The sequence below is a fragment of the Monodelphis domestica genome, chromosome 1, assembly GCF_027887165.1.
Source record: "Monodelphis domestica isolate mMonDom1 chromosome 1, mMonDom1.pri, whole genome shotgun sequence".
Classification (NCBI taxonomy): Eukaryota; Metazoa; Chordata; class Mammalia; order Didelphimorphia; family Didelphidae; genus Monodelphis; species Monodelphis domestica.
Genome location: NC_077227.1, coordinates 542,185,572 through 542,201,822, shown reverse-complemented (window position 1 = coordinate 542,201,822; position 16,251 = coordinate 542,185,572). Strand labels below are relative to the sequence as shown.

At 35.0% G+C, this 16,251-nt stretch overlaps 1 long non-coding RNA gene across 2 annotated transcripts in view; it reads right to left on the bottom strand.

Annotated features, from left to right (window-relative positions):
* LOC103098316 (uncharacterized) overlaps positions 1–7,901 on the bottom strand; it is a 39,544-nt gene extending 31,643 nt beyond the window's left edge. For both annotated transcript variants that reach the window (XR_008915509.1, XR_008915510.1), the window contains exons 1-3: positions 7,769–7,901; positions 4,476–4,567; positions 2,887–2,933 (exon numbers count right to left, since the gene is read on the bottom strand). This is a non-coding gene — a long non-coding RNA (uncharacterized LOC103098316). The remainder of the gene's footprint in view (positions 1–2,886; positions 2,934–4,475; positions 4,568–7,768) is intronic.
* Between the last annotated feature and the right edge of the window lie 8,350 nt (positions 7,902–16,251).

Here is a 16,251-nt window from a genome sequence, read left to right as displayed (position 1 = left end):
GTCCACATATTTTCTTTTTGTAATTAGGATAGCATGAGAGACATTGATATACACATATGAATATATATATATATGCATATTTATGAAATGATCTCTCTATATGTATGTGCATCTATAAAACCTTATTTGTCCTTAAAATCCCATCCAAATGCTATTCTATCCATGATTTTCCTGACTGTCTCCACCAAAAGTGATGTCTTTCTCTTTGGGTCTCTCAAAGCACTTCTTCACCCACTAATAAGACTATTTTTTATTTATTCTGTATATATTTTATATATAAATATATTTCTATACCCATTTATAATCAGGGAATTTGATCCTCTGATAAAATATAAGTTTTCCAAGGGAAGGGACGATTTATTATTTTCTTTGCACCAATATTACCTAGCACCATGTCTGTCACATAATAGACCCATAAGTCTACTTAAGACACATGATTGATTGCTGATAAGTAGAGACATGTTAATTGATTGAACAGCATGCCAAGTATACACATGAAAATCAATTTAAGGCAAAGGATATGGTTAGCCTGGATTAGAGAAGAGTAGACTTAGGAGGAGAGGATGATGGTAGGCAAAGTATTTGATGTGTAAAAGAAGTAAATTTTTTCTGCTTGGCCACAAATGGCAAAACATGAAGCAACAGTTGGAAGCTGAAAAAAGGTGGGTTTTCTCTCAGTGCAAGCATAGAATTCACAATACCTTGGAAGTATCTGACTGTGGAATGCACTTCCCTAGGAAGCCATCCCACCCCTATCTTGTACTTGGAAAGTTGACTTTTGAGAATTTGAGTGAAGAATTCTGCATTTATCATTTGAATTAATGACCTCTCACTGTAGGTCATTTAAGCAGTGGTTCAATAACAAATCATAAAAAATGATTTGAAGGTACTTTGGCTTCAAGGATAGACTGAACAAATTGACTTCAGAGGTCTTTTATCAAGAATTCTTTGAATTTTAGGTTCCTCTTTCCCAGTCCCCTACTTCTATGCTTATTTGCTGATCTGTGTTGGTCTAAATCTATGATATTCCAGTGCTTTTGGACTTTTGCTTGTTGAAGGTCCCAGATTAAATCCAAATGTCCTGGCACAAAAATCCACATTATGTTCCCCATCTCAACATTCCCCCCCTCATCTCCATGGCAGCCAACACCAGTATCATTCTATGTAAATATTTTTGTGTGAAGTTTTATATTTCTAATTTAGTGTCTGATTTCCAATATAAAGAAAATGCTGATGAATAGTTTAAGATCCCCGCATGATTGCTTTGTGAATATTTATAAGGGGTCTTTGGTAGCCTGCTTCTATTATTTCTGGCTGATCTTTATTATTTAGAGACCAATTCATCATTTTCAGAGGCGAAAGATGTATTAGTTTCCAACATCTCACTGCCTGGCAAATGCTTTCCATAGCATTTTAATTCTAAAATGGACTCAAATAATAACCTTAGCTGGTTTGGTTTTCTGTAAGAACTGCTTATCTCGGGTATCTGTAGGTCCACATTTCCAGAGGACAAGATGGTGTTTTATTACAAAAAAGGGAGCTATAGAGCACATTTTGGGCAAAATCCACACACTGTCAGCATTCACAGATTGTTGGCACCTTCTCTTTTAGTAATATGTCAGCTAGTCTCTGAGCCTCATACTTAAGTCTCAATTTGTTGTCTGGTTAGAGAACTAATCGTTAAAAGTGCCCAACTCATAAGGTCTGAAATAATTTCTAGTAGTTAAATGCTTCTTCCTGGGAAAGAAAGTTTGGGGAAAGGGGAAAGTCCAATGTTTAATTTGGCACCCTTTACTCTCTAGATCTCATCCCCTAAGCACACCTTTGATTCATAAAATCAAAAGATTATAATTAGACTAAATTTTAGAGTTTATCAAGTCCAATCTGCCAAATTATTTTTTTCTCTTGGGTCAGTGATCTCCTAAATCTCAATCAACTGGTATTTATTTAAAGACTTCTACATGTTTAACATTGTGTTTGGAGTTGCTAAGGACACCATGAAATATGAGAGAGGCTCTCATCTCAAGGAAGTTATAGTTTAGCTAGATATAAGTATCACATATTTGAAATAGAGGATAATTCATGACAATATATAATCAAGGACTAATCTGTTGGTAAAACCTGTAAGTGACATTGCTATTGAGAAGTGTTTATGCAATATCTTGAGATTGCTTCTTGGGTGAAATGGGACTCTGTACCTATCAGAAATAGATAGTCTCTAGTTAGGGTGTATATCAGGATCTTGATAGCTTAAGCACAAGGGAAACAGTACTAGTTCTTAAATAAGAGGACCCAGGTTCCATTCCTGTCCTGGGTTATTACTACCTCTGTGACCCAGAGGAAGTAATTTCATTTTTCTATGCCAGAATTCCCTTTTATGTAAAATGTAGGAATTGGACCACATAGCCTCTACTGCCTATAGATCTATAATCCCAAGTAAATCAGGTCCATATTTCTTTTCTTGGGAATGATTCATGATGATAAATGACATTATTAGAGAATATCCAGTAATGATAGCCAAGAAATAACTGTTGTATCACTCATGAATTCGTAATTTACATTCAGGATTCCTTAACACTAACTGAAATTAATTATAATGGACTAGAGAAAATCAAGGGGAAAAAACCCCAATAAGATGGTATATGTTTGGAGGAAAAGGGGAATAAATATTCACAAGGCATTGGCTTTGTAAATATTATCTTATTTGAGTCTCATAATAGTACTAGAAGGCAAGTGCTATTATAATTTTTTTACAGTTGAGAAACTGAGTAAGAGAGAGTAAGAGAGAGGTTGGGGGACTTACCCTTGGTAGCACAGCTAGTGTCTGAAATTGAACTCAGCTCTTTCTCATTTCATGCCTTTCATTTTATTGACTGCAGCACTTACCTGGCTCTTTTGGAGCAGCCATGTCCTTTTTTGAGCCAGCCATTTTCCTTATGTATAAAATTAAATTAAAATTATAAAATTATAAAATATAAAATTAAATTAAAAACAAAATAAGTTCTAAATCTTATAATCAGTTTTAGCCTAAAATCTTTGTTAAACCTATTCTGTAACGTAGAATTGTATTGTTTTTGTCTTGGTGCCCTCCATAAAAAGGGGTATAATTGCCCGGGTCATTGATAGGGTTTCACTCATAGAATATTTCCACAGCATTCTATTCTAATGGAATGAAAATGACTCGGGGTTCTCAAAGGCCATTACATTACATCTTAAAATCTGGCAGGTTGTAGGGACAGTTAGGGGGTATATTGGATAGAGTAGTGATCTTGGAGTTGGGAAAACTCAAGTTTAAATCCACCCTCAGATACTTAATAGCTGTGTGAACTTGAAATCACTTAATTGCTCTCTGCCTAAATTTCCTCAATTGTAAAATAGAAATAATTACTTCACTAGGCTATTGTGAAGACTGAATGAGATATTTGTAAAGCACTTAGCCTGGTACTTGGCAGGGATGATTGTTGTTTTTTGTACTCAAAGAGGACCAAAATGACATCACTGTGTTGGGGTCAACATATAGTATGTCAGACTGGCTTATCAGAGCAATATGAACTCAGAAAGCTCTACCACAAGTTGGGCACAAATATCCTGAATGAACATTTGGAATGGACTTATCTCTAAATCTGCATATCTCACATTTCCTGGGAGCTACTACAATTCTGCTTTGTTGTGGGCATGCATGCTGGGTGGTCCTGTGCTAGTGTTTTCCATGTCTCACAACTGATACCAAAGTTCTTTAGGGAGACCTTTAGAGTGTCTTTGTATTACTTCTTCTATCTGCATGTGAGCACTTAGCTTGTGTGAGTTCTTTGTAAAATAGTCTTTTAGGTACATTTGGTGTTTGGACAATGTGGTCAGACCATTGTTATTGAGCTGTCTACAGTAGACTTCGACTGCTTAGCAGTTCAACTAATGTCTGATACCTTCTTCCCAGGTAATCTTCAGAATCTTCCTAAGACAATTCAAATGGAATCAATTCAATTTCTTGGGATGACACTGGGATATGTACAGATTTCACAGGCATACAACAATGAGGTCAGCACAATGGTCCTGCAGACCATCAGTTTGGTATGCAGTCCAATACTTCTTCTCCCCGATATTTTTCTTCTGAGTCTCCCAAACACTGAACTAGTTCTAGGAATGTGTGCATCAATTTTGTCATCTATGTCAACATCCCCAAAAGGCATACTAGCAAAGTTAGTGAACTTATCCACAGCATTTAAAATTTCTCCATTGGGTGTAACCAATTATTCTGTGTATGGGTGGTATAGTGCTAGCTGGTAGAAAACCTCTGTTTTAGTTGTCAGGCCAAAATTAACATAAGCAGCAAAGAGTCTATCCATATTCTGTTGAATTTCAGCCTCAGAGATGCTATATAAATTTTACCTATTATTATTTTATAGTATATTGAATATAATCTCAATGAACATACTATAACTATTTTTTATCAAATTGAGTAGTAAAAGTTTTATTACCTGCAGACTGGCCATGTGGCAATGAGTTAATTACCATAACAATTTATGAAATAGAAAAATAGCCCTTGGTCTTGTGCGGCTTCCTTCTGCTTCTGCAACAACAGAAGCAGAGTGGTGGAAAAGTATTCTGAGAGTGATAATAATCACACAGCTAAAAGACTATATATATCAATTAACTATGATACTGGTACTTTATATGCAAAATCCTTTTTTGCCGACCAATAAGTGGACATAGTACTGTAGTAAAAGAACTAAATCAGTCTTCTTGTCCTCACTATGAAATAAAAAGAAAATAAAATTTCAACTAAATGGTTGACTGGTTCACAGAGTCTCCTTGAAAAGACAAATAAAAAACTTGTAAAGTTCATATGACAGTGCATCCAAAAATCACCAAGAAACATTATCTCAGGTGGGCATTTGGTCATCTGGTATTGCAAGTGTTCATTTTAAATAATGGCAAAAAGACTACTTTGAAAACAATATAGATCAGACACAAATATTTGTTTTAGAGAATAGAACCATAAAGATTAAATCTATGAACAACACATTAAGATCTTCCAAAATAAGTTCACATTCTTTTATAACCAATGAATTCCATTCAAATGTGCTAATGTGGGGGCAAAAATATTTTGGGAAATGTGGAGCAAGAGTAAAGAATGAGAGAGGCCAAAGACTTGTAGGCTACACAGAGACCTTGTGCTTATATATCATCAATACTTGCTTTGAGAAAAGAACCAGGTGTTGGACACTGCATACTATTTAACCTCATAGAATGGTGTGAATCTTAAAAATTCTCAGACCCTACTTCAGAAGATTTGGTTAAGACCATTCCCCATTTTAAACAATGAAGGTACTTGATCAGGAATGTGAGAACTCTACTCCACCCATACTTAAACATACTTTAGGGGAAGATAAAGTTGAAAACTCTTTACTGAACAATGAAAAGTACTTAACACATACTTAAAGTAAAGCTAAAAAAATTTTTAAGCTGGGTCTATTTTTAGATCTAATACAAAAAGGTGCTAAGTACCTATAAAGGTCAGGCAACTTGCAAACTTGCAAGGGGCAAAGAGGTGTGAACTTACTCAGAAGTTTTAGTCTACCCAGAAAAGTTGAGAACTAAAGAAGGTGTGAATTAAGAATTGTCAGTCCTGTGAAAACTTCTAATGTGATTGTTAGATGTGAGAACTTAGGGGAGGTGACATAGGAGAAAATTCTCTTTAAAAGGGGAATCAGAAGACCTTTGAGGAGAATTCAGCCTTGGAAGCTGAAGTGGAGCTCAGGAGCTGAACTGGTGGATCTCTCTGAACACTAGAATCTTGCTTGGGACAAATCTTGTGATGAGTGGATTAAAGACTGACTGATCTCTCTCTTAAGACTTAAACCTAGGCTGGCCTAGCCCCTTTCTCATTATTTCCTCTTACTCTCTCTCTCTCATTAAGTCCTTATTTGTATTAATTAAAATCTCCATAAAAACCCAGCTGATTTGGGTATATTTCATATTGGGGAATTTTTCCCTGGCGACCACTTTATATTTAACTCAAGAGAATGTCTTGAAACCATATTTCTGTGGTCACAATTTATGCCAACCACTCTTTTAACTGTAACAATGGATAAATGAAAATTATTAGTGTGTAAGTCATTTCTGAATCAACTGTATAGTTAGAATGCCATCTTGTTAAAGATAAAAAATTAATTCAAAGCTAAAATGACAAAATGAGGAAAAGTTATAGCATACACAATAATAATAGTGTCTATTATATGTATCTTGATTTAGTGTTTGTAAAGTACTTCACAAATATTTACTCATTTAATACTTTCAACAACTCTTGCAGATAGATGCTATTATTATCCCAATTTTCTATATGAGGGAAGTAGGGCAGACAGAGATTAAATGACATGTTGAGGGTTTTATAGCTAATAAGTATCTAAGATAGGAATTGATTCCAGGTCATTCTGATTCCAAGTCCATCACTCCAAATGTATGTATTTAATGTCAATAAGAATATAGAAGTTTAATAAATGTAAACAAATTTCCATAACAAAGATCTAAAACCTATCTTAATCCAAAATAGTTGACTAACTTTCCAAGTAGAGAGCTGTGGTGGCCAAAAGTAACTTGTATTTATCTATAGATGTTTATAAGCAATAAAACAGTAAAAGAAAAAATTCATTTTAAAGAAAATAAAGAAATCCACCTAAATATTTACATTTATAGATGATCTAGAAGAAAGACAATAAGCAAAACATATGGAAAAGATCTGCAAAAGCTCTTATAACAAACACCTTTCAATATCAATGATAGGAAAATTAACACATTTTAACTCTAATATCGCAATATCAGATGTTAACTGTCTATAGACAGTGGAAACTTAATTGAAGAAAACAAACTGGAAAAACCACTAAATTAAAGTATCCACACAAAAAAATCTCTTGCTAGAAGCAACATTATTTTGAGTCTAGAAGGATCCATTGTAAAGATACCTGAAGTTATGGGAAAATATTGGACCTAATTAACAACAAAGGCAACTGTAAGTTATCAATAACTATCACTCCATACATCTACTTTTCCAGGAATATCGAAACTGTATTAATGCAAAGGACTCATTTTTCCAATATATATAGAGAACTGAGTTAAATCTATAAGAATACAAAGCATTCCCCAATTGACAAATGGCCAGTCAGTGACAGTTGGTGATGGATTCTTTTGAACTCTGGAGTGCCACTGTAATATAGAGAGGGAGAGAGAATGGGTCAGGACCAGAGTGAGGGAGAGGTGGAATGGAGTCAAGTAGAAAGAGAAAGGGGATGGATTGATTCCCCTCTCTCTTCTCCCTGGCAAATCCCACTCTGACTGCCTTCAAGATCACAAACTTCTCTTCCCTCAGAGACTTAGTTGAAACAAATATGATACAAATAGCTTCTCCCTCTCTGAGGAGAGAAATGTAACTTCCCTCTCCACCAATCTTCAAAAATCTCCTTCCTTTCTTAGATACTATGAAGCCAGTCACTTGCTCTTATGAACAGCTGTTTATTCTAAAGGAAGAAATGAAAGGGTAGGGCAATTGAACTGAGGAATGAGGTATTGGGGAAAGAGGGAGTGGGAGGTCCTTAGAAGTAACTGAACCCCTTTTCCCCAAAGTCTGGCAGGGTCAGACTTTGGCTGCCTGACCCTCTGAGGTCAGTTGTGAAGATGTCCTGACTTTCTAGCTGCTCTAGCTATTGTAACAAGTTCAAGGACTTTCAGGGAATTTAGAGGAGATCTTCTTATGCTTTAGCAAAGTCCTATTTACCCTGCTGTTTTCACTGGATGCTGGGTCAGAAGTCACAGGAGGATTGTGCCTGCTCAGAGATCTGTTCAGGTCAGCCTCTCTGGTGAGCTTCCCAAAGAGAAGTCCCTTCCAACTGTACAGATCCTCTTACTTCCTCTCCCCTTCCTTTAGAACTCTATCTCCTTCCTGTGCTTTCCCTGTTCTACTTGGTCCTTCAGCCTGCCAAATCTGCCTCTCTCTTCCTTCTGGCAGATTCCTCTTTTACAAATGATATGAACAAGCAATTCTCAGATGGATTTTTTTAATGCTCTAAATTACTACTAATTAAAGAACTAAGAATTAAAACAACTATGATCTATCACCTCAGACCTATCACACTGGCTACTCTGACAAAAATGAAAATGATAAATGTTGGAGGTTATGTGGAAAAGTTGGGATACTAATACATTGTTGGTGGAACTGTGAACTAATATAGCCATTCTGGAAAGGAACTTGGAACCATGCCCATAGGACCATCAAACTGAATACCTTTTACCCAGCAATACCACTACTAGTTCTGTGTCCCAAGGAGATTAAACATAGGAGGAAAAGACTTATATATACAAAAATATTTATATCAGGTCTTTTGTGGTAACAAAGAAGTAGAAACTAAAGGGTTGTCAATCAGTTCGGGAATGGTTGGACAAGTCATGGTAAATGCTTGTAATGGAATACCATTGTGGCATCATAAATGACAAACAAAATTATCGCAAAAAATCTGGAAAGATTAATATGAAATGATGGAAAGTGAAATGAGCAGGATCAGGAGAACCCTGTACATTGTAGCAATAATAATATATGATCAACTGTGATCCAGAACAACTTCCAAAGGCTTCATGATGAAAAAGGCTATCAATCACCATAAAATGAATTGATGGAGCCTGAATGCAGATCAAAACATACCATCCTTCATTTAATTTTCTCTGTGAATTTTTCTCTAGTGTTAACAATATGTGTCTTTTTCACAATATATCATACATGGAAATGTGTATTGTGTAATTACATGTGTACAACCTATATCATTTTGCCTGTCTATTGGTCATGGGAAGAGTGGGAGGAAGAGAACATGGACTGCTAAATGTCAGAAAATGAATAATAAAAATTGTATTGATATAAAAATACTTTATTAAAAGAACCTATATATACATATGGGTCTCTTTGATGAGGGCATTAGAAAGAACAGGCAGGCTATTTTACAAATAATATTTCATAGCAGATCACATTTTTGCCTTCATGAAACTGAATGAAAGAGATAAAAGATTATATTGTATTTTTTTTTGTTTAATTTAAAAATAAATGACCCAGCTAGGTGGCTCAGTGGATTGAGGAGCCAGGCTCAGAGATAGGAGGTTGAAATTTGGTCTCAGACACTTCCTAGCTGTGTGACCCTGGACAATACTTAACCCCAATTGCCTACCCCTTAGTGATCTTCTGACTTGGAACTGATACTTAATATTCACTCTAAGACAGAAGGTAAACGTTTAAAAAAAAACAAAAAATAAAATAAATTATTAATTGAGACAAAATTCTACCCTAATGGCTCTCTAATTTGTCTCCTGTGGGCATACAAAAATTATAAAAATTTCTCAGTACATATAGCAGAGATAATCCATATTAAACAAACCTCTGGTCATTAACATCAAGCAAAATTAAAAACAGAGAGATGTATAGTCAAAGAATTCACCATTATTATAAAAGAATATGAGTACCGAGTCCAAGGTGATTCTCTATAGATAGTGAGGTTATCCAGATTCTCTTTATGGATGGCAGTGTGTTAATCTTATCAAAGTCTGGAACCCTGTAAAGTCTCATAAATTTCCTTGCCATTTCATTTATCTTACTTTGTCCTAGTCTAGGTGACTGAACAGTGATTCTGAGAAATGGAAGTCCTGTTGGTAACCTATTAGGTTTGAGAGACAGAGAACTGGTTTTTCAAAAGAAAGTGGTTTCTGCAGTAACTTCTTGAAAGAAAAGTCTTCCTCCAGCAGGAGCATTCTGCAGCACAAAGGACTGAAGAACAATAATTATCAGTTTATACATATATTCAATGCTTGTTTTTTGACGGAATGTTGTACTAAAACTCAGTTTTCCTCTCAGATGCAGTTGATGACCATTTACAATCAAGGTCATTCTTCATGGCACTCTTTATGAGGGGAAAGAAACACATCTTCCTTTGCCTACTGCTATTCAGAGAGAAAACAAAACACATCTATAGTGTTTTCACATTCCAAATAACAAGACTCATGTGCTTTTAATTAAAAGACAATTAAAAAGCCAAATTTACTCCTTATAAATTCTATTCCATTGACTATCTTTGAAAGGTATTTTAGGCTGAGCCTGATTTATGTCATCCCCTCATCCCCTTGGTAGTTGAGTTATACTACTGGATACTGGAACAAAATGAGGGGCTTGTAGGTCACTTAACAATTAACAAAATTAATTTGTTACTTAATACTACTTAATCATAATAGAAGAATATTTACCAAGTGCATATTAAGGACATCATGAATTTATTCAACTAAGTGAAACTCCTATCAAGATTAACCAGCAAGGCATCTTCCAGCCTTTCCATGTCCTTGTATCAGCTTTCTACTTAGATAGTGAAGACGTGATATGAGCCCTTAGTCTCCTGAGCCAAAAAGTAGCATGGATGGATGAAAGGGATAGAATAGTGTTCCTTTCACAAAGGGAAGAGTTTGAAGATTTATCTTTTTGAGTCTTTAAGTCTAAATGATTCCTTTAATTACCAATTAATTGAGTGTTTTCAGATGTCAGTTTTCTTCCATGGATCCCATTCTTGAAGAAGAGAACAAAAATCCTCAGAACAAAAGTGACTTACTTAAGAACTCTAAGTACAGTGCTCTTTCTATCATTAGAATATTGCTTCTGAAGCATTCTTTTCCATCCCACAGTCTTCTAAGTCTATTGTGTTGGCCAACCTTGGGTAGGTTATGTCTCTGGGAAAGAGGACAAAGAAAGAAATATTGTAAGAACCCTCTTACAAGGTGACTTGCACCATCTTGAAGTTTGTCCCTTTTGAAACAGAAAGGGTACAAATCCACAGAATACCATACCTAACGACCCCATGCTATTATTTTAAATAAGCCAACCTTAATTCTTATATTTCTTATTTTAATAATTGGCAGATTGAGGTAGAGGATTTTCTTGTGCTGACCCTCAGTGATCTTTTATAGCAGAAGTAAAATTTCTTATTAAACTTTACACAATAGTATCTGACGAGAGGGGCAGCTTGGTGGCTCAGTGAATAGAGAGCCAGACCTGGAGATTGGAGTCCTGGGTTCTAATGTAACCTCAGATACTTCCTAGCTGTGTGATCCTGGGTAAGTCACTTAATCTCGATTGCCTAGCTCTTCTGCCTTGGAACCAATACTTAGTATCAATTCTGAGATAGAAGGTAAGGGTTATAAAACACAGTATTTGACTTAACAACATCTCTAAGTCACAGAATTTGAGACTTGAAAGGTACTTAGGAATCCATTGAGTCCAATCCATACACAAAAGACATTTCCACTGTGAAATATCCAACAAATGATTATCCATCTCCTGACTGAAGACCTTTAAAAAAGTACCCCCACAACCATCCAAGGTAAACAATTTAACTTTTGGAAAGTTCTAATTGTTAGGAAGATTTTCTTGACATCATACCTAAGCTTATTTTTTTTTTGCAACTTATAGCTATTGTTTTCTATTCTTCCCCATAGAGCCAAATAGAAGGCTAATTCTTCCTCCACTTGACATCCCTTTGAAAAGTTGTATACAACTATCATGTCTCTCTAAGATTTCCTTTCATCAGGTCTAACATGTCCAGTTACTGGTATTTAAATTTGTATATGTCTATAATTACTAGGTAAAACTACCTCTACTTATATTTCTAGTTTCATTTTAAATCAGTACATACATAGCAACTTATTAAAAATCCCAAAATATTTATCAAGTTTTTCTTACAACTAAAATGCCAGTTCATGGGAGACTTCCAAAGGGGCACATTTAGAGACTGATGTGGACATATCCAAGCATCTGTTTATTATTGGCAGTAGAGATTGGAGTAAAAGTTAGATACTTAGCTTATTAGAAATGAATTATTTTTAACTTAATTTAAATTAACTTTTAATTTTAGAAATGAATTATTTTAATCATGGCAAAAATGTATGTCCACCAATATGTTAAAGATCTAGCGTTTCAGCAGTATTGGTCCTCTCTCCATTGATGTAGATGTGACTTCTTCATGCCTTAATAGATGACTGTTATGAATTTCTGCATTTAAATGATTCATTGTCAGATGGCTCCCATTTAGGTGATGAGAATTAGTCAACTAGTCATGGTGATTCTCAAACAGAAGGTTCATAATCCAACAAGTACTAGGTCTTCCTTTGAGTTCTTTCTAATTTGGAGGGATCTATCAGGGCTTATGCCACACTAACACAGCCTTTGAAAAACCAGGGGTACCACCAACATTATCAGGCATTGAGAAGTACTTCAGTTAACCTAAAATTTACATTTGGTATGCATATATCATAACATAATACCAGTATAAATATAAGTATATTCACTCACAGAATCCTTGGATACATTTAAGAAAATACCTAAAATCTTACTTTTGACACTTATCTGACATCATTGGAGGAGTTTATGTGATGGACTGAGAGCGAACTAACAGAATTAAATTCTTGAGGAGATTTGGATAGCTAAGTGTCATGAGAGAAGGAATCTGAATGAGAGACTTTGAGAGAACTGAGTGTAATTGCCATTATGGATGGAATGGAATGGAAGTGAAACAATTTTAACTGACATTCTGACAAAAATTACATGAATTTAGCTATTTTTTATATTACTGATAAGAACTGAGTTATCTGATTCAGTGGAGAAGACATTCTGTCAAGAAGACATTCTGAGAATTCCTGAGTGGAACTGTGAGACTTTAACTATAACTTTCAGTTGAACTCAATTAAGTATTATATTCTGAGAAGAGACAGTCAACTGGAATTTATGAGGAGAATCAAGCAAAATGTCATTCTAAGTGTTAATTATATTAGAAAAGAATTGAATTGTCAGGTTATAGTTTCATTTTTGGAAAAATTATTAGTGGCAACCATTGGTGAGAAAATTGGATTTAACAACTTCTTTCTGCTAATTTTAATAAAAAGGGAGGTTTAGAGGGCAGCTAGGTGACTAGAACACAAGGCCTGGAGTTGAGAGGACTACAGTTCAAAATTGGCCTCAGACATTTCAAGTTGTGTGACGCTGGGGGAGTTGCTTAACTTCTGTTTGCTTAACCCTTGCTCTCTTTGTCTTAGAGTTGTTGCCAGGACAGAAGGTGAGGGTTTAAAAATAGAATAGAGTTAAATAATCAGAAATTTTGGCATTTTAAGGGATATCTCAGGTAATTTTCTGTCAAACCTACTAGATTGCCTTTGATCCTACTGAAAGAAAAATAATAAAGAGAAGAAAAAGGAGAAAGGAAGGAAGGAAGAAAGAAAGAAAGAAAGAGAAGAAAGGAAGAAAAAGAAAGGAAAAAAGAAGAAAGAAGGAAAGAAAGAAAGGAAGGAAGGAAGAAAGAAGAAATCAATAGTCCACCAAAAAGGATGAGATTTGGTATGTTTGTACTCGGGCACCTGAGAGATATTGCTCATATCTTACAACACACAGATGAAGATAATTTCTTTATCTTTTGTCTCATCTTTGAGGTTGTTATATGTAGGTTGGCAAAATTTTGTTATGTGTGAAGAAGAGAATTTTGGTTACTGAAACTTAACATGATGGATAAAGTCTGTGTGTTGTAAAGAAATAAGGTAAATAGAACTGTCATTGCAAAGAAGATTGACAACGATATTTGGAAGGTGTCTGTGAGAAAATGACAGTTAACTGTCTATGAAGACATTCTGTGAATACATTGTGAAGAAAATTCCTGAAGTAAACTAAGTGAGTTTAACTCTCCTAATTCCTTTTGAAAATTAAACTTAGTTGTATCTTATGCTGTAGGAAAAACGGTTAATTGACATTTAATATGAAACTTAATAAGATGTGTTTTTTTCCTGAGGGGACTTCTGATGAGAACTGGTTTGTTGCACTGTGAATCCAGTATTTAGGAGAAATTGAAAATAAAGCGGTGATGGGTGAGAAGAATTCTTGTCAGCAACTTCTTTACCCTGCTTTCCTAGAGCACCAAAGTTTATTTAGAGGCAACCTCTTTCAGCCATTAAAAATTGAAATAAATGTTTATATGTATGCCTGCATTATTTATTGGTTATTTTAATAAACTATACAATCAGTAACAGAATAAGAAAGAAAAGAAAATCTGTGAAAGAAGAGATTGTCCCAATTCTTCTATGGTTGACATCACAAGATAATTGATTTATTTGCCATCTAATGAGAAAAAGTTTGCACTTTATGTAATTTGGAAATTAATTACAGAATTTATTTCTAGTCTGACTCTGAATCCAGTGATAGAAAGTGTGTTAGCTGATGAGTCAGTAGGAGACTGAAGGGTGAGGATGTGATGTAATTGTTTTATAGAACACAACAGATTTTGCATGTATTCTACATCACCATATACTCTAGGACTCTATGGGATTGTACAATAATAGGAAAAAAAGATTTTCAGACAAAACTTGTCTTTTGAACACTGATGTTATTTTGGTGATGGTATGGGATTGTAAATAAATCATGGAACACTAATTTCTCCATAGGTTTAAATGTTGAGGAATCAAAGGGCAGTGGGAAGAGACATAATAGGCTTAAGTAGTATGGAACTTCTCAACACTGATTTGTAAAGAAGTGGTATAAAAAGCAGAGTCTAAGAAATTTATGATCAGAAAAGAAGGCAAGGGTACTAGAATAGGATCAATTCCTACCCCATGAAGGTTAGACCTTTTTGTTCTCCCTCTCCAATAAGGAACGAAACCATCTTTGAGACTTAGTTGACCTATGGAACTAAGGCTCTAACTAGTGACAGTTTCCTGGTCATCACAAGCACAAAACCATAGTCCTTGAGGAATCACTTATTTATTTGACATATAATTCAGACTGGTACATCACCATGGAAAAAAGGGGAGGTAGGAAGCTGTACTAAAGTAAATCAATGCTCCATCATTGTTGAATATTTCTTTCCTGCTATTGTTAAGTACATTTCTTTGTGTTATATTAGTTGGTTTATGAATGCCTCATATCATACCGTATCATGTCTATTTGTCAGAGCATTGGTTGATAAAAAGAGATTTTGAGATGGGCATTTCTAGCCTTGGTAGCAGGCTTCATAGTTATAATCTTCTTTTTACAGTTGAGGAAACTGAGTCAAGTGGTTAAAAGATTTAGGCAGGAATGTACAGTTAGTAATGATATGAGGCCACATTTGAACTCAGATCTTCCTGACTCCAGGCCCAATGCTCTATCCATTTAGTCATTTACCTGCCTCAGTTTTAGGTAAGGTACCTTGCTTGCTAATGACAGGGAAAAAGTAAAACTGTCTCTGGATAGCTACTCCTAAGAAGGAGGTTGTTAATTTTTTCCTAATAGAAAATGAAACTGTCCTCAAACTTGTTTGGTTCATTTGACTGAGGCTTACGTCATTGACATAACTTAGGGGTTCTCTAAGTAGAAAAACCTAGCCTATGTGTAATGCATCACTTCTTAGACTTGATGAAAACTTCTGACCACCATGCCGCCATGACAAAAGTAAAGGAAGCCATACTGTAACCAAATGAATCAATTTTATATCCCTATCAAATGACTTCCTATTCTATTGTTAAGGAAAGTCCTTATTTATTGGATATTAGATGGCCTTAAGAGTAGATTTTTTAAAAAATGTTGAACGTGCACCTTTTTATTGGCTTGCATCAGACCAAGTCTGGTTATGTAGCAAGGATGAGGGATAACAGTTTAACAAGGTAACAATGCTTCATTGATTCCAATAACAGGAAAACCTCCAGTGCATTGAGCAGATTCTCTAAGGGTTATGTATATGAGTATATAATGAAACACAGAAGAGTTTCAAGTGAAGTTTGTTTCTTCATCCTCTTTCTTTATGCAAATCTTCTCTTGCACACTCTAATTATATGTTATATATTTGTTTTTATTTTCCTCTTCAGTGCTGCCTATGTCAGCCTAATTGAATTTCTGAGGTCAGAGTTGTCCACTAACTGGACATAAGGTCATGCAAGTGAAAGAATTTTCTATATAAGATTTTAGGAGTTCCCAAAAATGGATAGTATATTATGGGTTTTAAAATTAATATTCAATAAATCAACTATTACATTTATAAGATTTATTAATAATAATAAAAGCAAAAAAAAAGAACTAGCTAAAAAAGGTGCTAAACCAGCCAGCTTTCTAACAGAAGAGTGAAAGAGGGAGGAGTTACAGCCAACTTAAATACAAACATGACCATGCAAAGTGGTGGAGAGAGGAAAGGAATTCTGGAAAATACTGAAGGACTTCTGTGGGATGAA